Source organism: Nasonia vitripennis, chromosome 3 (genome assembly GCF_009193385.2).
Source record: "Nasonia vitripennis strain AsymCx chromosome 3, Nvit_psr_1.1, whole genome shotgun sequence".
Lineage (NCBI taxonomy): Eukaryota > Metazoa > Arthropoda > Insecta > Hymenoptera > Pteromalidae > Nasonia > Nasonia vitripennis.
Window position 1 is genome coordinate 6,614,553 of NC_045759.1, and position 23,333 is coordinate 6,637,885.

Consider the following 23,333-nt stretch of genomic DNA (forward strand, 5'->3'; position numbering starts at 1 on the left):
TCTCGAGCTCTGCCGCAAGCCGTAAAACCATCCCGCAGCTGGCGCGCGCGCCTAAAAGTTTCCCCTCACTTCGTGGCTTTTTACGATCCCTCTCCATATCGCCGCGAAACAAGGCTGCGACGACGTGCGTCTGCTCTCGAGACTCGACGTTTTTTCTTTACTGTGCAGCGCGTCTTCGCGCGTACGTACAATATAGGTATACTCGCAGAGGAAGCGAGAAAGTGAAAGAAGAGAAGGAAGAGAAGAAGAAAACGGTGTAAAAGGAGCGACTGTGGCTGCCGCTTAATTAATCGCTGGGACGTAGCTGTTTCAGGAATTTCTGTGGCGGGCGAGAGAAATATTCTCGATTTTGTAATTTAAATCTCACTTCTATCAAAGCGTTTGTAGGGCACAAAAGGAACGAATTTTCTTTCTCGTTTCAGGCGCACGTCGGAATCGATTGTGGAGGCGCTCTTTTTGCCGCTCGCGAACGTGCGCGTGCCTGAGCTGAAAAACGTGTAAGCCCCGAATATTATGAAGGCGGCCAGACTGTGTAGCCGCGCTCTATATGGGAAATGCTTTGTATAATGACGCGCGGAAGTGAATGTGAAGCGTGCCGCCGCAGAAAAAGGGATATGTGAGCGAGCGCGCAAATGCGAATATTGCTTTTCGAGAATGTCGAAGCGAAATTGCGAGGGAATAAGAGCGTTTTTATTCTGAAATAGATACTCGACAGTGAGATTAGCGTTAGGTATAATATATTGTACGCGTACTTTGGATTTCGGAAAGACGAAATGGCACTTGCGGCTCTTTTATGTAAAATGTTTTAATCGCTTGAGTCAGGTCGAAAAATAATCGAGTGTACGAGGTAATTTTTCATATCCCAAGGGGATCTCGGAATCGAGCGAAAACCTGCATTTTTGGGTCTCGAGCATAATGGCAAAGCCGACCGAACGGCCAGACAGAAAAAGTAGAGTAGCGAAACGCTACACGTGGCACCTGCTCTCTTCCGCAGCAGAGGCATCGCGATACACTGTATTCGAGCGAATTTTTGTAACCTCGCTGGTCGCCATGTATGAAAGGCTAGGTGTACATTTTTTTATAGAACGATAGGAGTTGCGTTAAGCGTTTTGTAATTGTTGTTAAAACAACAAGCGATAACAATAGGTTGTACAACTACGATCTTAAACCGAAAAAATCCACGCTAACAGACAGCTAACCACAGCATCAATTAACGCGGCTGAACTCACTCTCCTCGGCGGTATGCCTTGCCTATCATCGACTATCAACCCGTTCGTCTCGCAAACTTCTTTCTTCTCTGGGCGGTATAACATATAAGTATACCGGCACACTACACACACCTTCCATTCACTTTTTCTGCGCGCGCTCGAAAGGTGGTGGATATATACCTACGTTTCCCCCGCGCGCACTACGGCCAATTTGCTGCTGGCTCTCCGTTCCGGCCAGGCGGACACAATGCTCGCGAGCAGCGGTTCTCAGCCGAGCAAACGAGGGGGACTTTTTTCGCTCTTGTTGTAATACTCCCGATGGCCTTCCGTACCGACGCGCATTCTTGGCCGAGCGATCGCTCAGGGCTTTGCTCTTCGGCGAGGGTCTCTCTCTTTCTCTCGACGCGTTTCGGGATTATTTCGCTGTAATGTAATATGAAACGTGCATTAGTAGTGGAGTTGTTTAAGTAAATATCGTTGATCATCCACATTTGTCCTGAAATCCGCGCAACAATGATACAGCCCATCTCGTTTATGTACGCGAAGAGAAAAAACAATTCAAGGCATCTAGAAGAAAGGAAATAATTCTTGTTCTCTCTTGCGGTTCGTCGAGTACCTTCTCCCTTCTCGCTACTGGCATTGTAGTCAGGCATTGCACTCACACGTATACACAGTGAGCTGCAGTAGCAACTCGTTCTGACAGAATTCAAATTTTGAGCCACGAGAGGCACATACATGCATACATACATGCGACATGTTCGTGTTGTGTGCGCTCGTGAGGAAACTCGTCTCGCGTTTCTTTTTGCGGCTGCACAGCTTTTCAATGAGAGTGGATTGGACAATTTTTATTTTTTCCTACTTGCACTCGGCAAGACGAGCTTCGCTGTTTGCCGTCTCTCCTATACGCTCCGAGCATTGTATCACGATCTACTTTTGTATATTTTTTAACCTCAACACATAATACAATCTATAAATCATCATACTTATAATCAATGTTAGCAAGATAATCTCCGCCTGGCAACTAACGTAATACTCTTTTTCAGGATGATCAGCTGTACACACTGCGGGCGACCATAATGGCACATTTTGCGCAATGACCTTTCGATGCAATCCAGCAACCATTACCCGACGTCCAAATTACCCTCTCGGCTAATTATTGGCGGCGGCGCGAGCGAGCGACTGCGTCCATAAAGCGAAACTTTATTCCGACGGCCGGCCCACACCCACGTTACTTATATACCAGGCAGTAAATGCTTGCGCTTTGGCGTGGCGTAGAATACGTACACGTGTATACCTGCGCTTTCGCAACGTTTCAAAAGACTCGACGGGAGCTCGTGGCCCACTTGAAGGTGCGATGTTTCCCTTCGCCTTTGCTTTACGGGCAGTAACGGTCCTGCGATCAATGAGTCGATCGTTTACTGTGACTGCTGCTCATGAATGTATACGTGGATATCTTGCTGTTTCATGGAAAAAAACGAAGAATGAGAAAGAACTGAACACCGTTGCACAGTTCGTTAGAAACTCCAGAGTTGAAATGCTCTCTCGACATTCAGTTTTCCGGACCGCGCACTCGCTGCTGCGACTTTGCGTAATTTTTTTCTCATTTACACCTGCTGAAGCATACACCGGCTGTACACTTTTCTGCCTCCTCTTTAGCTTCCGGTTCTACCCCGTGATTGTGCTCCGTCTGCCCCCCCCCCCCCGTTTTTGGCTATTTATTTCGCTGTTGCTGTGGCTTGTCTTTTGTTTGATTTTGCGCTTACCTGAGGCTAGAAGTCTTTGTTCCCTGCTACTGCTGGAAAACTAGCTGCAAGTTACGCGGCTCTTGTTTTCATGCTCTCCGTTTTAATTTCTTAAGTGGTCGGGTTTTTGGAATTCTCGTCGCGCCTTACTCTGCCAAAAAGAATCCGCTGGTGTAGGGCTGTGCGTTTCACGCTTATTCTCTAGCTTTTCCGGACTTTGCTGAATTCACGCTTTGGTAACTTTCAGAGGACATTAAGCTGAAGTATTCTACTTTGGGTTACTTAGGAAATAACCTCTATTTGCTATTTAATTTTATTTAAATGATTCTCTATGCGCCATTGTCTAATAAACATTTCTGTTTTACTTGCAGATCGAGCCCTCTGGAACGACGTGTATCCGATATCGGCGGATACGTCCACGCACAAAAAACAGCGGTGATGACGCTCCTGTTATTTTTTTTTTGTCCACTTCGTCCCGCACTTCAGTCTTCGGTTACACTCGCTTACTCGTAAGTGGGTTCGAAGGGATCTCTGAGGTGAGGCGATGAAGTGTACAGAGAAAGATGCGGGAGGTAAAAGCATTTTGTACTTTTTCCACGCGATTCTCTGTACCTCGGTTTTCTGCCGCTGTAATTTGCCCCTCGTGGGTAAGTTCAAAGGGATCTCCGAGGTACTAAGACGCGAGCAATGCGAGAGGGCATCATCGTTAGCTACGTGGAAAATTCGTAGCACGTGAGTATTTTATTTTATTGGATGTTGAGTAGTCAATGGAAATGAGTTCTGCAAGAGCCGACGTAATCGTTATTCACTTCTAGAACGCTGAACGGCATTCCCCGCGAGACTTTCGCTCGCTCTACTCGACGACCGGAAAACAGCTGACTCCTTCTTTCTCTCTCTTTCTCTCTCGGCAATGAAGCAGCTGCTGTCAGTGAAGTCTTGTTTGGACGCATACCTGGCGTTGGTATCAGAGACCCGTATGGTCCGCCGTCGAAAAAGTGTTAATACGATTATGAGCAGCATCGAGGTAAGCTACACGTCCGTGTTTTAAAATAGTCCCTGCGGGGAAACAGCGATATTTATTATTTTCAATTATCTATTGTTCTATACAAATGTTTGCCTTATATTAAAGCTCGCATCGAAAATATCAAAGCCCCAATCTATATACGGTTCTCCATCGTAGCACCTTTTCTCTCGACCTCTCTAGTCTCCTCAAACTTATGGAAATTCAAGGTAGGAGTTTCTCGGCAACACTTTTTTCCACCCCTCTATACCAGCTCCTCTTATGCATCGTCTCGAGCCCCGGAAAGTGCCGAGGGCAGGCACAGAGTTTGCTTTATATCGAGGCTGTTTTTAGTTTTAAGCTTCCGAGGATAGCGCAATCAATCTGTTGCCGGCTGCGCGCGTCGGGTAAACTTTTTTGCCTTGGAATTTAATTAGGTCTCCTCTCTCTCTCTCTCTCTCTCTCTCTCTCTCTCTCTCTCTCTCTCTCTCTCTCTCTCTCTCTCTCTCTCTCTCTCTCGCCAGTTTTTGAATCGTTTGTTTGCGACGTCGAGATTAAAACTAAAGCTTCGTGGAATTTAATAACGACTGATGACTTTCCTTTGTTTTTTTTTCCCTCTTATACGTTCGCTCCAACTGCAACTGCTTGACAGTCGCGCTAATTTTTCTCTCGTTCTGAATAACTCGTTCACTCGACACATTCGCTATATTTTTTCGTATTTCGCCTAATTAAAAAAGTAAATCTAGTGTTTTCAGGTAAAGTTTCGCCCAGTAAACGCAACTGCGCAGCCACTTCCGCGCATCGGAAGTTTGTCGATTATAAAGGAGCCTGTATACGGCTTTCATCCTAGGCCCGAGAGCGAATTTAAGTTTTTCTACGACGCCGGCGAATCTCGGCCGCTTCTCGTGTCTTGTACACACACACTTATACCTTGCTCGAAGCAGCATCTCTTTCTCTCGAGGCTCTGTATAAGACCGAGCGGTATACAAAAAATTCGACGTTTTTACTGCGAGCGCTTTATCGACGTTTCAACAACGGAAGTTCGCCGAGGATGGTCGTTCATCGGCAAATTGGATTTTAAACTCACGCGAGAATGTAAGCGATAGAAGCGCTGAGAGCAATTACAATATGGTAAAACGGCTTCGCAAAAAGAAGGATGAACTCCGCGAAAGTTTCCACGAAGAAAATAACGTATTCGAATGAACTTGCGTAAGTCCCCCGCTCTTTTTCGGATTTTTCCTCGATACTTCCGCTTGGATGAACTGCCGGCGTATATAAAGCAGCCCGACGAGATCTGAATTTCGCTCGTAGGCATGACTATGGGAGTGTGAAAAAAGGGCTGGCTTTATTCATCGACGCGTCGCGGTGTGGGAAATGTAGTCCAATATTATACGCGCGTATAGGCATCGATCGAGCGAGCCTCGCTGCAAGGACGTATATGCGTGACGTTCGGCCAAGCTTTTGTGAAATTTTGAATTTTAACGAGAGATTAGCGTGGGTTTAACCGACTGATAGTACAGGGATTATCGATGGATGACGGAATGATTATTAATGCTTCGATGCCGGTGAAATTAGCTTGTTGCCCGTCCGCTTGAATCAATCCATCTCGTTATCTAGAAAGCTTTCCTCGTATTATATTGTAAGAATGCCGAGAGACACACAACGGGGCTTTCTAATTTCGATGCAAAGAGAGCAAATCGCATAATTGCGCTGTGCGTGTACCTCTCGTTTAATAGAGATTGCCCAGTTGGCTAAAAAGCGGGAATTTGAAATTCAAAGTAGCTCGCCGCCACGCCAAATTCATCTCATGGTTAGCATTAAGCCCCGAAGTGTGTGTGCCGGAATTGACTTTCAGCGATGTAAATCCTGCGATGATAAACGCGTTTACGAATGTCTTGTACGGAATTATAAAATTTGCCTCGATTCCCCAAAGTTTGAAAGCCAAATCGTCCAACGTCGCTCTGAAAGAAAAAAATAAGACGCCGTGAAATTCTGGAGCCTCTCGGGAGGAAAACGGCGACGCGGCTGGCACTGAATCATATATAACTTGTTGATCCGATGCGGGCGATTCCATTTACGCTCGCGAGAAACGAGGTCGTCGCGACGACGGGCTCTCCGTCTGGAGACGCGCGAATCAACGTTCCACTTCTTTCCCCTTTTTTTCCTCAGCCCGCGCGATTGAGGGATAAGGCGTTTCGGTTCTATTTAGGCTTCTGCGCGGCTTAGCAGCCGAGTGTGTTACGCTAATCTGATTGAGGATTGCGAAGGTTTTGTCCGGCGTTTTCTTTACTTTTATCTTCGAATTTCGAGGAGAACATCGCGTAGAGACATTCCTTTGGAACGCGATAACGCGAAATTTACTTGCGTACGGTATAATTCGATTGAAGCCGAATTAAATTGTCACTCAACCCTCGACCGCAACTTCGATCAACGCAGCGCCATTCGTTCGTGACCCACATCTCCTTGCATGCGTCCGTAACCCTCTTGTACACCTCCGTTAATAAGCTACTCCTCCGCATCTGGTTTACATCGCGACACACGCAGTTGCACGTGCCGCTCAAAAGACGTCGAGCCTATTCAGCCACTGAATCGCGATAAATTGGCCGAAGCTATAGCTATTATGAGCTAGAATCTGATTAGCTTTCGCGGATGGTTTTCGCGCAGGCGCGCGTTAATTAGCCTCGACGTCTGCAGCTATGGCTAATTCGTTTCCGCGGTTTGCGGTAACGCGACCCCGGATTTGACGAGGCGTTATTTGCCTGCAACGATCGAAATTGAAACTTTGTTGCGCGAAAGCGAAAACATCGTCGTACGTTTGTCCGAGAAGCTTTTACATTGTAATAAGGAGGTATCGAGTATACTCGATCGCGTCTTGTAGTTTTATCGAGACATTGACTCCTCGCCAACAGTTGGTCGGCGATGGAGAGGATATAATATCTCGAAAGCGTCGTTAAAATGTCCGATATGAATTCGGCTGTAAAATTTCTTTTATAATATTCCGCGAGCATTTACGACGCGCGTATAAAAGAGCCGGAGTCGCGAGCGGACCTCGAATGTGCGACGGGCGAAAGCCGAGTTTACGCACATCGTATAAATACGCGCCGGGGATTCGAGTGTGTAAATGCAAATGCCGAGTGTGCAATACACTACAGCGTTCGACTTTCTGCGCCTCTTAAGCAAAATAATACCGCGAGCGAGCAATTCGGATGGATTAGATTTTATTGGCCTGACGATTTCTGGTCTACAATAAACTTGCCCAATCGTGGATTTCGTCGGCGCAGCCGATCCAAACTTGACATTGACACTTTTCTCGCCCGAGAGCACTGAGCGACGAAACACTTATCCCGTTCGTTATTGTTTCCTAAGACACGGCGCGTCATTGTGACACTGTAGCTGTAGAGACTCGAGCGAGCGAAATAAAGCCGTGGCGAGCAAGTGTTCCCTGAATAATCGATAATGGATCAATCCTCTATATCCTTTCTCAACGCTCTCGGTCTCTTTCGCGATGTGTATATACGTATAGACAATACACCTCTTCATACACGATTCATCTCAAGCGCGCACGAGAGCACGTATATAGCCTTCGTATACAAATTAACCGGGTCGCGATTACGATCTTTCGACTCAGTCGCCGCCGCAGCGGTAATTTCCATGTCACTGCATTGCTTAATCTTTACCGGCCCGGAGTTCGAAGGAAAAAAAAAGAACGAGAGGGACGCGAGGAGGGTTGCGGTGTTCGTGTCCTCGTTTCCTGTGTGCGCGCTGTGGGGAGAAATTGCGTTTGAAGAGAGAATTTCGGTAGAAGTTTTCAAATTAGGTGTTGCGTTATTTTCACGTTTTTGGGTCCAGCAAAAATGCTATTTTATAATAAAATAATGAATTCATACGTGTATAATTTTCAAAAGATTAAAGCTCCGCAGCTGAGCCAGTCGACCGCGAAAAATATAAGAAAGCGTCTCGCTCGATCTTTTCCACGTCGTCGCGGAATGCCGCCGAAAATTTTCTGCTCGTGCGAAATATAGTCGCGTTATATTGCGCAAATCTAGAGAGTTTCTCGCTCGGAAGTCCAGCCGGCGCGGAAACTCTCGAGGATTTCTCGCGCGCTTTCGCGTTCGAATGGCCTCCTCTTGTACATACATATATACATGTATCTGTATGTATGTATGTGAATGTGCGAATGGACGCGGGCTTTGGAAAGAGCGCGAAATTCTGGGCTGATGCAACGCCTTGCTCGCCAGAGAGTTATACAATGGGATCTTTTGGGTTTCTCATAATATTCCTCGAGTGTCTAACGGGCCGCGCGTTTACCGTGATTTTGCGGACTTTTCGCGCGTTCACGCAATGATGAGAGGTGTGAGGTAAGCTTGTTTGCCTTTGGTTGGATGTAGTCCTGCGAGATTAGAAGGTTCTTTTTGTGAAAATCGGTTGCGTCATTCAGCGTGATACCATCGCGTAAGAGCAATTAGGATCGGTGTGCTTGTAATTGATTTGATTTATATTGCGAGGAATCGTGCAACTTTTAAAGTATCAAAAAGCTGATGCTGGTCTTTTCGAGGAATTTTATATTTTCATTAAAACATTTTAATAACAACGTTTCTCGGTATACATCTATTAAAAACAATTTCCATAAAATTCTCATTCCCCGAATGCTCGTAAAGCATCGCGTCATTTTCACGGAATAAATAATAATCTCAAGCTCGAACGCACGTTACCACCACCCTTGGCCCAGTCGCAAACGCGATCCAAGCTCATTTGCATTTCCGCGAAAATCGTCTTCGCATATCCCTCCCGGCCTTGTTTCTAAATCGAACGAGCGCCTCGACGCTCGTATAACACACGCAGCGCAGCTTGACGCACTGGGCGCAAAATCTACGTCCGTCGTCGGGGGGTGAGCCACAGCACTACACCTGCCGCATCGTCTCCACATTCGTCTCCGGCCGATTCCCCGAGCAGCCACAAAATCGCCATCGAGCCGCAGTTTCGCGCCTCGCGATTTACGATCGAGGAACTGGCCGACGAGGATGAATTTCCGCGCGGAACGGAGTTACGCGTTTACGAGCGGCCTGCGGATGCGCGCAGGAAAGGCGCCGAGGATGTCCTCTCGGGAAAGTCCAAGCTACACTCAGAATTGATGGCTCTTGGCTGTTTGTGCGTTCTGCTTTTATAAAGAGCATGCGAAAATTTCGAGTGTTTTTCATTCTTGTTTATTCTTATTTACAGATTTTATATACGAGAAATAAAATAAAACACGTGTACGAAGGACGTCCGGAGTTTTTCTCGGCTTATTCGCTCGCGTGGCTGAATTTATGCGTGCACGTGGGGGGATGAAAAGTCGTGGCCATTCGTTCGCCCCGACCGGACGACGAGCTAAGCTCGTCAGGATTACCGACGTTTGGACAGCTAGTTTTGCCATTTGCATACACCGGCCTCGGAGCCGTATTCTCTCTATCCGCACTTTAATAATGGGATTTTCATCTCATCTCTCGGACATGCCTGATTCCGCACACTGTTTAATTCAAGCTCTCTCTCTCTCTCTCTCTCTCTCTCTCTTTTTCTCTCTCTCTCTCTCTCTCGATAAAGTTATCGATGTTTCAACGCATCCAATCGTGCATTTGGCTTTTCTCGTTAAAAATATTCGAAAGATTATATAATACTCGTCGATCCAGATCAAAAACTATTTAGCTCAGGCTGACGAGCCTCGATATTAAAAACGACGTTCGCGATTCCAGCCGACAATATATACCTATACAAGCTTGCGCACGTGTACATACATCGGCATACATCATATATCCCGTAATCGATTCGGAATTGCGGAACTGCCGCTCTCGTCGCGATGAATCATTCATATCGAGTCATCGCGCGCGAATCTCCATTCATCTCGTTATCAGACTCCGCCGTGTCGTATATCCAGAAGAAGAGACGTCTCTTCGTTCGCTCTATACATATATCTATAGGTCGCGCATATACATGACGCGTGCGCCACAGTAAAAGATGCATTACACACTCGAAGCTTGGAAATTTTACGAGACTACCGGCAAAAAGTTTTTAAAGCTCTCGTAAAACTTTAGTGCCGCGGCGATTAAACTTGCGCCGCTTGAGCTTGTATTAAAATGTGAAATATATCGGAATATATATTCGTGCGCCGGGATCCGCGATTTCGCGTTGTTTTGAATTTTCGTAGTTATATTTCTCGGAAAAGAGTATGTAAGCGTTCATTACACACGGTATGCCGCAAGACGTATTTTTAGAAGCTCGACGAAGAATCGCGAGAGAATAATTAATGGAGTACATAATCGTTAATGTCCTTTGTTTCGAGATCGTCGGTGACGGATTGCGACAGTTTCGCGGATGATGAACCTCTGCGTTGCATCAACGTCTCCCTCCGCGATTGACGTTTTCGACTATTACTATAGATACCTGTAACTCTCGAATAAGAGGTCGCGACGATGCATTCAAGCGGAGCGCATTAATTCGCGCGAGTGTAAGAAGCATTAAAGTCTCGTATAAGCTGGTTTAAGCAAATTTTTCCGAGATTTGAAGCGAAATTTGCACGTTTTATTACCTTGTTGCACACTAAATGCTTTAATAACCCACTCGGCCACTGCGTAAAACATTGCTCTTTATATTTTACGGTCTTTATCTTCTTACACGCGAATTTGTAAAATACACGGTAATTTTTAAATCTTCGCTCGTTAAAGCGCGCGCATGAAATTTTCATAACAACGTGTATCACCGCAAGTATACAGACTCTCGCAGTCTCGTCCGAAGAAACTCGGCGAGTTCAAGGCCGGCGGAAGGAAAATTTCGTCACTATTGTCAAAACATGCTTAAGCCTTTAAGTTTTTACCGACGACGAGTCGTGTATAGACACAGAAGTCATGCGGAGAATGCCATTAACGGCTGGTGTTACGTGCCTCGACAGGTATGGAAACCCCAGAATTCGTGAGCGCCAGGTGCTGGACAATGTGTGCTACTTTGCGTCCTGTTCTTTTCGGCGTTGGTAAATTTAAACTCGAGTATCATTAGTTATTGGTATGAAATGTAATAACCGTTACACGGAAAAAAGCCAATTAATATCAATCGCGACACCTCCGGTATAGGGTATAGAACCAATGAGCGTTAAATCCGCCGCTGCTTCTTTCTTCTTTCCTAATAAAAAGTCCAGCGCTGCGCGTTTAGATTCGACAGGCTCGTTGGGAACGTCTCGTTTCGGCTTTTGCGCGCCTCTCTCGTCGTTAGCAGTTCCGTTCGATCGCCCAGGTGGGTCTCTCCTGCCGAATGTTCCTTTTTTTAGCGTTAAGGCTGGCGAAAAGGGGAGAGCTATGACGGATTCGAAGCGCGTGGTTTATACGCAAGGTCGTTGATGTACTCGATGTGTGCCGGGGTATCTTTTTTTTGAGATGATGGAGGAGCGCTGATTTTTGGACATATTATGTTCGGAGGGTTGTCGGTGTAGCGAGGCTTGATTTTTACGACATTTTTTTGGTTGGTGAGGTTACATTATTTTTCACATGTTAAACCCAGCCGTCGACCTTCTTTATCGGTCCGATGAATCGTCGGCTGAAATCAATATTCGAAGCATCTGTCATCGCACTTTTGATTATAGTCATAACTTTTTTTAACCAGAAATTCCATCTTTAACTTCATTTCACCTCGAGCTTACAAAGAACTACGATCCCGAGTCTAATAAAAGCTTGAACAGGAAAAAGCGGAGCCGTCGGTTCCGAAAATTCAACGCGTTGAATGATCGTTATTACGGACTTGAGTGGCTGGAAGCAGTTCCGTCGTTGCGTCCGTCAACGCGGGCTCGCGCATGCTGAAGGAATTAAAGCTCTCGGCACAGTTGTCTCTTTGAAAGGCTCTCGAGAGCAAAAACTCGGCCGGAATACGAGGGAAACAGAGCCGGCGAGCAAAATAGAAAATCATATCGAGAGGCAACTGCTGCTGGGCTGTATATACATAATACGTGAAAAACAAAAAACGGTGCGTATATATAAATAAATATGATATGCGAATTAGGTCAGAGGACCTATTTTTGCTTTCAGAACACAGAGCTCTCGCGCCGCGTACGAAAAATATAACGCGCAGTGCGAGGCCGAGCTGAGGCTTTGTTTTTTCGTCGTTGATTAAAAGTAAATATATACAACGTTAATATTAAATTGAAAACTGATCCTTTTCCGCGCGCTATATACTAGCTTGTTATTGCTTTTTTTTGCTTTCGTTCGCGCACAGGTTTTACGTTTGTATGGGACAAGACTACATTAAGGTTCAAAAATAAACTGTGAAATCATTGTTGATCAGATATTATAACTTTATTGAAATCTCCTAACGATCAGGTCCTTGTGTGACCTTCTCTCACAAGTTGTCGCCGAGAACTGACGCTCTATTCATTAAACGCCGCCGAAAACTCGGGTCCGCTAAAACAAAAGCGCTTTCCCGAGGACTGCCGAAGGGACTCGAAGCACTCTCGCCACTCGACTCTCTGGCCTGGCAGTCACAGATCGGCCCTTTAGCCTCTCCGCACTGAAAGTGACCCTCAAAATCCGCGGAATAAAACTCCTAGAGGGGGTCGTGGCAGTCTAGGAATGATTATAAAATCGCGCATATGAGAGCCAAATGACGGAGAAACGTTCGCTAAAACTACTAATAGGTAGAATATATTATTGATAACGAATAAATACGTCGCACTTGCTCTTATCCCTAGCAGCCCTCGGTTACGTGCAGAACAACGTTGTTTAATAAAATCCTGTGTAAATTTCGAGCCCTGAAAAATACTGCTCGCACAAGCTATATTGGACAAGTCGCTGCGATCAAGGATCACACGTGTGTGTCTATATGACTCGCACGTGGCGAATCGCTCGGTTGTCACCACAGCTCGGCTACAGCCACTAACTGGACTCGCGCTTTGATCTCCGCCATATACTATATATACACTCGTGTGGCTTTCACGTCGTCGTCGTGACATGTAGGTATATACTGTAATGCCTTCCGACGAGAAGTTTGCTTAATACAGTGCGCCGACTTCGCTCGTTATTACGTTGTAAAGGGAAAAGGCTCCGTCGTGTGTTTTTACAGAAAGCTGTTGGACGACTTTTTATCGGAGACGCGCGGGTAAATTGGTAGATTCATTATACGATTATTTTCATCGAGTCGATCTCGATTTCGATCTCCAATCACGACGAGGGTATAATTGCGCCGTTAGAGTGATTGACTGCTCGTTATAAAAGCTTGAATTTTTGCTCTTTTCTAAACGCGTTACTCGCTGGTATTATGATGTGCGCAATATCACTGGGAACACTTCGCTGCTGACGTTTGAATTTTAAAGTGTCGCTCGTTAGCGTTATGGAAACAACAATTTCTCGTTACGCCGGAAATTCTCGGAAAATGTTTCGAAATCCCGTTTCGATCACATCTCCGCGAGGAAAATCCATTTTCCTCCTAACAAAGACCCTCGCGGAAAATTGCCGACGTTAAATCAGCGGGTGATTTCGCTGGGAACAAGACGACGCGACGCAGCTCCTACAGCTCCTAATCCGCTCCCAAAAGCTCATCTTCGTCGTCGCTCGCTAGCAGCTGGCGAAGCTACGCGTTGTTTATAAATGTCAAGCGTCGACGGCGTGTTCGAGTGGAAAACTCGCGTTCGTTAAGCAAAAGAGACTAATTTAGCCGGGAATTAGGGGATAATGGAGTTCGCGACTTTGGCTCGAGTGTTACGTATAGAGTTTTAAAGCTGTCTCTCGCATTTTTCTCGTATATATTCCTCTCGACGAGGAGAAAGTAAACGTACATCGCGGTATCAGCAAACCGAATATTCATTTCGGAATCGAAAAATCGAAAGCTTACGCAAAAAAAGTTATACATTCACTTCGGGCAATAACGACTTCGCATTTACGTTTTCGAAAGTCGCCCGATACACATAAGAGAAAAGCTCCCCTTTCATCGAGAGAAAAGCTCGCGACTAATTCAGACTCGTCGGAGCTTTTCCTATTGTATGAAGGAATAACCGTATACAGTCCGTATCGCGACGAAGCGCCTAACGAGCGCGAAGAAAGCCGGAAATAAAAGTTCGCGTTCGCACAAAGAATCGAAATAAAAGAAGAGACGAGTCGCAGCGGATCGGAAGGACTATAAGGGATATATATATTTAAATGAGCCGACTCGCGATCGAGCGTTAAATCGGCCGACGTCGTCAAGGAGGTAATTGAGCAGCAATCGAGTGTCCTCGAAGCGCCAGTCCGGGACAATATTGAGCTTTGCTGCACCGATGAGATGGTATACACTGCAACAGTGAGGATCTGTCTCTCGAGATTCTTCTTCTTCTTCTTCTTTTTCGAGGTTGGACTTGATGGGTCTGGAGGTTCGCGAGGTACTTGGGATAAATTTCATGGGTTAGAAGGTTTCTCGTTGCTCGACCCACTTCGTGAATATCGTAAGCTTATTAATTCCTAGTCGCATAAATAACAGCACTGCCGGCTCTCGAGCTTGTGTAATTACGTTAACAGCGTAAACTAATTTGCTAATTGCGCCCGAGAACCCCGTGGCTCTATACGTACACGAAAAAAGGTCGAATTACGCAAAGTCAGCGCGCGAAATCCTATAGTTTTCTTCGCGACGAGCAAGCCGAGCACTTATTAAAATATACCCAAGCGTATAAATCTTCTCCAATATACTCCTCGGACTCTCTCATTAGCATACGTCCTTCACCTTATCGGTGCTAATAGACGGCCTCAACACAGCCATCATCGCCATAATCTATACACCAAGTCGACGAGTGTCCCTTGCGTATCTCCCAGCGTCATCTAGCTCCCCTTCGCGGCTACAACGCAGGACACAAAAAAAGCGAATCCCCGCGAGATGACAGGACTCGAGAAATAAAAAAAGGTGGCATCGTCGAGCCGAAGTTACGATCGGCGAGCGGTATTTCAGGTTACGGTTTACACGCGTGTAATGTACCGAGAGGCCGGTATATATTTATGACATCAGCCGCGCGCGAGGATAAACGAAAGTTGCGATATTACTCTTACTCTCGGCGGCAGCGTCTCCGAAAGGGGAAACCTGTTTGTTATGTGATGGATCTCGCGACGCGCACACACACGTCTCTCCGGTTCAACGGTCCTTCTTCTTTCTTCTCTCTTTCTCCCCGCGACGACGTGCTTTTATGTATTGTGTGCGATTTTTTTTCTCGCACCTCACGGATCGTTTACGACCCTCGCGAAATTCATTTCGCGCAACGAGTTCTCGCAGACGCGGCCGGGTTAATTTGCTCGAACGCCCGTACGTTATACTTCGGGGCTGGCGTAAATTTTCGGATTCGACGTTCACTGGGGGTCTTAATTTAGAGCCGTGCGCAAGCTTGTCGATTTTATCGGACAAATTGATAAAATTTGTCCTTACACGTGTTGCTCGCCGAGCGAGGATTTATCCACTGCGCTCGTTATGAAAAGCCGCGTTATATAACCGCGCGTGATTTAGAGTCGGGAAAGATCGAGTTATATACGAGACGTTTAATTTCGGCGTTCGTTTTATCGAATTAAAATTATACGTTCGAAACTTTTGCCAGAACGACACATTCGCGCCTTCTCAAAGCGCTCGTTAAGTTTACAATCTCGAAAATGGTTTCTCGTTAAAGAGCCCCGCAATGGAGCTGAATAAAAAGGCGCGTGTGTGCAACTTTAAGGCTAATTTCCGCGGAGCTTTAACGCCCCGAGAAATCGCTAACACGACGTGCGGGCTTTCCAGGAAGGAAAAAAGGAGGTAATGGCCGTGGATTGAGATGGAGTAGACCGCCGAGCTTGCGATTAGATCGCCCGGCGGTGAGGTGATTGCGTTCGCGGAGCCGTTTCTAGATTCGTTTATGTGATTTTTAGGGAAATGGCGTAATTAATTCTTGGACTCGATGGCTTACGTAAAGTATTATAATGCTGTTTCCGACTAATCGACTAAATCATTGAAATCTAACGGTAAAATTATCCTGATACAAAAAAGAGAACAAAGTAAAAAAACGAAAATGACGAATTTACACCCATTAAAATTCAACACAATAAACTACGAGGCGCTTCACGGGTTCGCAAAGCGGAAGCATCCACGTGCGTGCGAGTAGAATATTCAACCGTCGAAGTATGAGAGAGAGAGAGAGAGAGAGAGAGAGAGAGAGAGAGAGAGAGAGAGAGAGAGAGAGAGAGAGAGAGAGAGAGAGAAGCAGAATAATGCCGACGAAGACGTCATTGAGCAGATTCGATGTTCCGCTCTATTAATTTTCCCCCGAGCATCGCTTTCGTTTTCGCGACGTTAATGAGCGTCCTATGAAGCGCGGATATAGTGAAAACAAAGTGATGTGGGGGACGATGTCCCGGGGATATAGAAGAAAAAGACGAGGTTACCCTATCGTCCGGAGAGTTGAGTGATACGCTGGAATCACGGGGATTTTTAAAGGTTTACTTAAATATATAAATTCGAAACACGTGATGATTAACCGATAATCGCGTTATTAAATACGACCTGTGAATATATATATATATTCACAGGTCGTATTTAATAACGCGATTATCGGTTAATCATCACGTGTTTCGAATTTAAGACAGAAGTGAAATTCATCTCGACCATCGTCATCATCATCACGGCTGACACTCGCTCGAGCGATATATTATTCTCATTTCCGCGTCGAGTTTTCCCGCAGCAGCTGCTGCTGCTCGGACAATGTTTTCAACGCGATCCGACGCGGTAAATGGCCATCCCCCTTTTCCGCTAAAAGATAACCCGCCGCGAGCGCGGGCTTTGTTGAAAAAAAGCTGCTTGAAATTCCCTCTCCGTTTTGAAGATGATAACACAAGCTTTCAGTATATTTTACCTCTCGCGAACCTGCGTTTGATTAATCTTTTAAGAGCTATTCAAATTTCAATGGGTCACAGTACTTCGATGCTCGCAAGATCCACACGCAGTGCGCAGTGAATTATTCAAAAGAGTTTCGTCGGAAACGCGATTCGCTCGACTCTGTACGAAGAACAAAATTTCCGCGAGGCAGAATTTCAAAGCTGCGGTGGGGCAGGTTATAAGGGCCGCATCGCTCTCGCAACTTGTTAAACTGATAAGTTAACAACTCTGGCGGTGAACAGGAAAATTGTTAGTTCCCAACTAGAATCATAACAGACACGTGAAGTTGTCGTATATTAGGAACGAGAGCAGCAGCAGTTGCGTCGCGCTATTACGTGACATAATTATGGAGTCGTCACGTGTTTGCGAAAGACTGCGGTTATGACTGAGGCTCATCTCGTCTTTCTCGCGCGTGTGTGCGTAGTGATGATCCATTAGAGGATATAATTGATATCCATAGCGTCAACATGTCGGAAGCACAAAAGGCGAGAAAGAGAAAAGGAGCGACGAGGATCCTTACGGAAGGAAGTGGCGAAAATTTGATCTTTCCGGAAGCCACAGGCCTTGTTATAGTCGAAATCGTTGTAGCCTCGCATTACCACAGATATATATCGAAGTTTCGATCGATCCCTCGGGTGTAGTATTCGGTTATCTTCGGTTTCGTCCCTTCTCTCTCTTTCTCTTTTGCGTGTATGGATGAGTAATTCTCTCCGCTCGGTTTCCGCTCCCTTTTATTTAGCTTCCGCGCGCGAGTTTTCGGTTTCAAAAAGGGCTTCGGGCTAATGGAAAAGTCCGTAACGAAGTTGCGGAAATTCAACTCAATTTGCGTGTATAATACGAAAATCTATTTCTCTTTAACTTTTAAAAGCCAATAAAGTTGAAGTCTTTAATGTACATCTCCGAGGCTGTAAACAAACCTTTTTTACACTGCAGTGATTTTCACGTTTTTCGATGTTATTGTGCAGGTTTTCAGCGTTTTTTCGATTTTTTAGGTTGTTTGAAGGAACTTTTACAAGTTTGATTTGGATTCAATTTGAGCCTCGCCATAGTCGAAATTCAAATTCCTGTTTATCACAAAGTCCCTCGGAATTGAATTCGACGATTATCCACTCGTTATTCATGTGATTGTTTCCATGCTTGACAACAATTTCATTTGCGCTAACAAAGTGAATTAATTTACGATTTCGTTTGATTTATTGCTGTAACTGTTACTGAAAATTACTCGTGTGCTTGTACTCTAAATTATCGCATTTTATTCATTTGTTGCCATTAAAACTTGATAATTTACCTAATATACTTACGGGTCAAAATCAGCATTCCCTTAATCATAAAAATTCCGTAAAGATACAGCATCAAGTACATATTTTTGATATGGCCTTTGAATTAGGATACGCGACTGCCGAGGCAGCAACCACCGGTTGCTATACAGCTACAGTCTTGAGTCTCGGGGCTCTATGCCGGGAGGGCTTCGGCTAACGCATTGAGTCTTATACTTCAAAGTGCTCATTAACGAGACCTACTGATGCTGCCGCTACTGCCACTTTGAGCTTCGGGCTTTTTTGAAAAGTACTTTGGTGAGCTTTTATAGGTGTATCTAAAAATTCTAGGGATCGTCGAGTTGAATACGGCTCTAGGAGGAGCTGAGGAGAGAGGTTTATCGGGTTATTCTGAAGTTTTAGCTGCAGATACTCTGCTTCGTTAGAAAATTTAAATTTTTACTTCTTCAAAAAAAAAAAAATCTCGTTTCTTCCTCAAACGACATAACCAATCTCACGTAGTGACTCAAAATCCAATAATCCGCATCTCCACAAAAAAAGAGAAAAACTCACATCGTCAATCGCGCCTATAGCTGCACACACGGCAAAAGCCACTGTACCATCTCGATACAGACTTCGTCATCCCGATATACGTCGTCGCACACACACGCACACGTGCACGTCTCCTTTGAAGTGCTGATGCCGGAGGGGCGCGAGCTACCGCACTCGGCTGATGGTAGAAGATGCGATTCGATCGCTCGACGCTCGTAAAGTTGCAGTGCAGCGCAGCCTCCGATGCTCCTCTCGCTATCACGGCGAGCTGTTGCGATATATATATATATATATATATATATATATATATCGATGAATGACGTGATTATTACGCGCGTGCTTTCTCGATTTTCCCCGCGATGACTGGCTGTTTCTCGGGCTAATTCGATTTGAGTTACAGGAAGGCACGTATTTCAGCTGCTGCGTATAATGGACGCGAAGAAAGTCCTCTCGATAATTGATGAGTCCGATTTCCGCGCTCATAATGATTTATTTATTTACACAGAGCTTATGTAAAAGCTCGACTCTTTCGAAACGATTTCGCGGAAAACGGCCCGATCAAACGCGTTTCCCTGCGGTGAACATCCAATAAACGTCGATATACAGCCAGCAGCGCAGCTCTCAAAACGCACGAGTCGAGAGGCAGATCTTTCCCCCCAAGATAAACTGCCATCAGACTCGCGCGATTCCCATCTCTTCCTCTCTCCCGGTATCCACACACTGTATCCATATCGCTCGGGCTATTGCAAAAGTGCGCGAGTAACGCATCTCACGCGCGGCGGCGTAATCTCCGGCTGCGCATCTGCGCGCAATAATCCGAGGAGAAAACGCGCGGAATTTCTCGGAGGCTGCTCGCGCGGAAATCGCAAAACGGAGAATAAGAGAGCGCGAGAGGTTTATTGGAGAGATGGGAGCTATACAATGTGCTTTCGATCGCAGAGAGTATATGGGTATGTTGATCTTGTGCAGACGGGGTGGAAAAGTTCGTCATCTCTACGAAAGCTCGAAGATTATTTCTGCATCGCATTTTCCCCTCTAAAAAATACATAGCCAGGGGCGCAGGGACTTCTCGCCGAGAAAAAGACACAGCACATCAGGAGGAGGAGAAGAAGAGCGAGAGAGGATGTATAAAGGATGCAGTGGCGACTACGACTACGACCACCGGTCACTTATACCCTTCCTCCGCTTCTTCTTCTTCTTCTTCTTCTACTTCATCCTCGTATACTCGCCCCGAGTCTTCCTGCTGCCTGGCCCTGACAAGATTAAGCGCCGCGCAACGTGATATACGGCGCTCCTGCCATATAAGGGCCACAATAATATGAGAGTTAGGCCGGTAATATCGTGAGCGCGAGCCGGTTCTTATTCTCTTTCTCTCTCTCTCTCTCTCTCTCTCTCTCTCTCTCTCTCTCTCTCTCGGGCTGTTTCTCTGTGTGTATATACGTATAGACTGCACATTATAATACACACAGCGAATGGAATCGAGTGCGATGAAGGAAGCGAAGGAGGGAGCAGCGTCGGGGAGGTCGACGGGGCTTTTTGTGTGCGCCGCGATTTTTACGCCCGGGATTAGAGTCTGAATTGAATTCTACGCGTCGAGTTTCGAGGACTGCAGCGCCTCCGTGATTTATGCGCTTGATGCTTTTTTTTGTGTATTATAACTGCGTTGAAAAATCATAATAATTCTAATACATCCCGATAGACGTCCGACACTCTCGGCGGTCGACAGCGCAAAAATCCGAACTGCCTCTCTCCAAGTCGACGAGAGAATACGAGCATCGTCCGACCGTAACAGCGGCCATTCCCATCGCCTCTTGTAACAAAGAGCCTCGTTCCTCTCCCGCGCGCACACACACACACACATACACACACACAGAGGAAGAAATAGAAATGCAGAAAGGAAGGCGCAGCAGCAGCGGCAGCAACAGCATCGCCGGAGAGTAAGAAACTCGCGGGGATGAGAGAGAGAGAGAGGTTCTTCGTGGAAGGAGTCCCTCACTCCTATCTCTTTCCCACTCGTGTTCTCTCGCCGCCCGCGCACTGCCCCGAGGGCGATAAATCTCGCCTTGTTGCCCTTCTCTCTCTCTCTCTCTCTCTCTCTCTCTCTCTCTCTCTGCTTTTCGCGTTTCGCTTTTTCATCGTTTAGCTTCTCCTCGGCCGCGCGCGCACCTACCGGCTTTTTCAATCGTTTCTTCTGCTATACTCCTCTGTTTCTGTTTTCCCCTCGCCTTCGCACGATTTGCTGCGCAGCCCCGCGCTTTGTCCTTGTGTTCTCTGCTGATGTACGTATAGGAAAGTCGCTGTAGCATGAGGACACTTTTTTTGAAATTTAATTCGAAAGAGAGCGGCGGAATATTAAATTTCAGGGGGAGAGAAAGACCCTTAAAAAATAAATTGTCCAACGAGCGCGTAAGCATCGGGAGGAATTCTTCTCGGTGTTTCAGCGAACAGGTCAGCAGCATCGGCGTCGGCGACAAAAAAAGGTGTCCTCCCTTTCGCTGCTGCTGCAGCACGATCCTCGCTCGCGCTCCATAGAATCGCAATAACAATTTCCGGCAAAAATACTCTCCATAACCAGTCGCCTCTCGTAAATTTTTATCGCGCTCCACTCGGATACCTACATCCTCGAGGCTCACTCTTTCTCTCTTCTCTCGCGCAACAATGAGGCGCAAAAAGACAGCCGACGTTCTTCCTTCTTTTCCGCTCGATATAGTCGGTCTTATAGGAGAGAGAGAGAGAGAGAGGACACGATTCTCGAATTTTCGAGTAATCCAATAACCCTCGTCGTTATCCCGTGGCGTCGAACAAAGGGGCGAGCGAATTTCAATTAACTATCATCGGCACTTCTCAAAAACCTCATTTCCTCTCGCAACAAGCTTTTACCCCATCAGCGCGCAAGATCGTCCGCAGCTATATACTCCGGCGCATTCCAGCGCGTTGCAGCTTGCGGCGTCCTCTCTCCCGAACAAAGCTCCTTCTTTTTCTCGCTTTTGCTCTCGCGAGGGAAGATATAGTTTCCGAATTTTCGTGAACAAAGCTGAATTCCGTCGTATCGCGTATAACAATAAATAGACGCAACGTACGCGAGCATATTCTAATAATCCACGCGTAAATTCCAACGCAGAGCCATCCAATTACTCGCCGGCGACCGCAGGGTTTCTTCACCCGCGCGTTTAGTCTTTATTTCCTCATTTTCTCTCCCTCTTCCCTACTGCGATGCAGCATCTCTCGCTTTATATTCTCGCGGAGCTTCCTTTTCCTTCCTTTTGACCTGTCCTTACAATCCGTAGGTACCTGCAATCGCGTCCTGCCTCTCCTCTCGTTCTCCTGGCTGCACACGGTCGGGATAGGCGTTGATCGCATGGAAAGCTCTGGGAGATCGCGAAGGCTCTTATACAAGAGAATGGACGCTATTTTTCCTCCTGATGCGCGCAGCGCTTGAAATGCCTACAGTGGAAACGCTGCAGCTTCGACAGTCGTGTGTGTTTGCGCTTATGCGTGTGTAGTTTGGATGTTCGTAATTGTGAGTCAATAATGGCCCGCGACGCGCTTAATTACCGCCGGCCAGTGTGTGTGCACATAAAGGTCGTCGTTGACCGTCGTGGGCGCAGGTATGAGAGAGAGAGAGAGAGAGAGAGAGAGGTGGGGGGGGGGGGGGGAGATGAGCAACAGTGCTGGAATTAAATTTGCGAGCTAAAATGAAAGGCAAATATGCGCTTCGCGTTGAAGCTATTGTGGGTAAATATGAGCGTGTGTTGGGAGGATGAAAGACAAGTCGGTGCGCAGGTTATGCAGGCAGGTATATTAGAGGCCATGTTTTTGCTGTTTTTGGCGATGAGGACCTGTGTGGCGGCGTTTTTGACAAGTTTCGGGCGTGTTTTCGTTTGATTTCTTCTTTTTCCGACTCGTTCCAGATCGATGCTGATACGCGATCGATTCACCAGGTTTCTATAGATATTCATCATTAAAACGATATATCTCAAACTAAATCGAACCCAAGTGAAGGTAAACTACAACACCCTAGTCGCGTATACACAATCTGGAAGGGGTCGTGCGGTATGTTCCTTCACAGCGAGTGTGCATCACGCCTCGATACCGCAAACCGTCTAACCGAACAAACCCGAAATCGTGCTGCTTCCGCCGCAGCGACTCCGGCCGTGAATTCACTGCGGCGTCTCTCCTTGATTCATCGAGTGCGATGTAGGCGGTTTCCTCGCGCGCTTCTACCCAGCATATACATATACCGCGTCGAGTCGCCCCGCAGTTATCCGACCGCTGCATTCATCGACGCCTGAGTAATTCGTGATAAACAAATTGCGTTTTTTTTTTTTTGAAAAAAAAAATTAACTCTTTGATCTCGCGTGCATCGATGCGAGCAAAGCGTGTAATCAAAAGAGAGCAGCGAGACGCGCGTAGGTATGTAACGATATTGCGCAACGAAAAGAGGTCATCGCGCGCGTCCGTACGCGCGGGATTCAATCTGCGTGTTTCGCGCAAATGAGCCGTAAAGAGAGACGCAGCCGCTGCACTGTCGGGAAGTACGTATCATGCGCTATGCATCGCAATAATTTTTAGTGCGCGCGGCCAGCTGCACTGCGGCGATGCTTATAATGGGAGTACTGTTTGTGTATGTGGCCCTCGTTGGATATGTTTTGCGCTCTATTTCCGTTATGCGTCGTCGATTTGCTCGTCGATCAGCTCGTTTCGT

At 46.4% G+C, this 23,333-nt stretch overlaps 1 protein-coding gene across 15 annotated transcripts in view; it reads left to right on the top strand.

Annotated features, from left to right (window-relative positions):
• Positions 1 to 23,333, top strand: part of LOC103317425 — a 219,560-nt gene that overhangs the window by 7,375 nt on the left and 188,852 nt on the right. For 14 of the 15 annotated variants that reach the window (XM_031926130.2, XM_031926136.1, XM_031926127.2 and 11 more), the window contains 2 exons: positions 3,322 to 3,682; positions 3,766 to 3,974. The gene's annotated coding sequence lies outside the window, so the exon portion shown is untranslated. Of the gene's footprint in view, positions 1 to 2,251; positions 2,558 to 3,321; positions 3,683 to 3,765; positions 3,975 to 23,333 lie in introns of all 15 variants that reach the window. The other variant, XM_031926128.2, reaches the window with a different exon arrangement.